The sequence below is a fragment of the Aureococcus anophagefferens genome (genome assembly GCF_000186865.1).
Source record: "Aureococcus anophagefferens unplaced genomic scaffold AURANscaffold_1, whole genome shotgun sequence".
Taxonomy (NCBI): domain Eukaryota; class Pelagophyceae; order Pelagomonadales; family Pelagomonadaceae; genus Aureococcus; species Aureococcus anophagefferens.
In genome coordinates, this window is record NW_008705561.1 from 1,543,172 (window position 1) to 1,544,468 (window position 1,297).

Here is a 1,297-nt window from a genome sequence, read left to right on the forward strand (position 1 = left end):
GGGAGATCGCGGCCTTTTGCGTCGCGGGCGTCCTGCCGCTGGCGTCGGCCGCGCGGCTCGTCGTCGGCCGCGGCGCGGCGATGGCGAGCCTCTCCGCGGGCGTCGGCGCCATGGCCGCGGTCCGCGCGGACGCGGGCGCCGTGGCCGACTTTCTGGACGCGCTGCCCGGCGACGTCCGCGGCGACGTCGGCGTCGCGGCCGCGAACTCGCCCCTCGGCTGCACGGTGTCGGGCGACGCGCGGGCTTTAGGCCGCGTGCTCTTCGCGCTCCAGGACGCCGAGGTCGGCGGCGGCGCGCCGACGAAGCTCCGCGTGCGCACGGGCTTCCACAGCGCCTGCGTCGACCCGTGCCTACCGACGCTGCGGGCCGCGGCCGCGGGGCTCGAGGCGCGGAGCTCAGGAAGTGTAGCGGTCTACTCGACGCTCACGGGTCGGCGGCTCGACGCGGCGCCGACGCCGGACTACTGGTGCGACCAGGCGCGCGGCCGCGTCGACTTCGCGGGCGCCGCATCCGCGTTCCGCGACGCGCACCCCGGCGGCGCCTTCGTGCTCGAGGTCGGCCCCGCGGCGCACCTGCTGCCGCACCTCGGCGGCCTCAAACTGCCCGCCGCGGCCGCCGTCCGCGGGCCGAAAAAGCGCGGCGCCGAGGCCGCGTCCGTCGCCGCGGCGCTCGCCGAGGCCTTCGCGCGCGGCGTCGACCTCGCGCCGGGCGCGACCACGTCGCTCGCGCTCCCGCCGACGGCCATGGCGTCGCCGGCGGCCTGCTGGTTCGACGGCGGCCCGGCCGCGGCCGGACCCGCCGCGCCGCGCGCGGAGCCGCCGGCGAGCGCGCTCGCGGCGGGCCTGACCTTCGAGGCGGCCTGGGTCCCCGCGGCCGCCGCGCCGGCGCGCGCGGTTTCCCGCGTCCTCGTCGTCGTCGACGGCGGCGGCGCCGCGGCGAACCTGGCCGCGTGCCTCCGGGCCAAGGCACCGCGCGCGAGCGACGTCGTCGAGGTCCCCGCGGCGGACTGCGGCGCCCGCGTCGCCGCGGAGCCCTGGGACCTCGTCGTCTTCGCGTCCTGCCTCGCGGAGCCCGACGACCGCGCGCCGGCGCGCGAGGCGGCGGCGCCGCGCACAGAGTCGGAGACGACGAAGCTCCTCGCGCCGGCGCCGGCGAGCGGCGACGCCGTCGCCGCCGCGGTGCGCGCCGCGGAGCGCGTCGCCGCGGACGCGCTCCTGCGGACGTCGCGGCTCCAGGACGCGCTCCGCGCCGCGTTCGGTGCGCCGCGGCGGGCGAAGGCGCTCGGCTCGCGACGCGC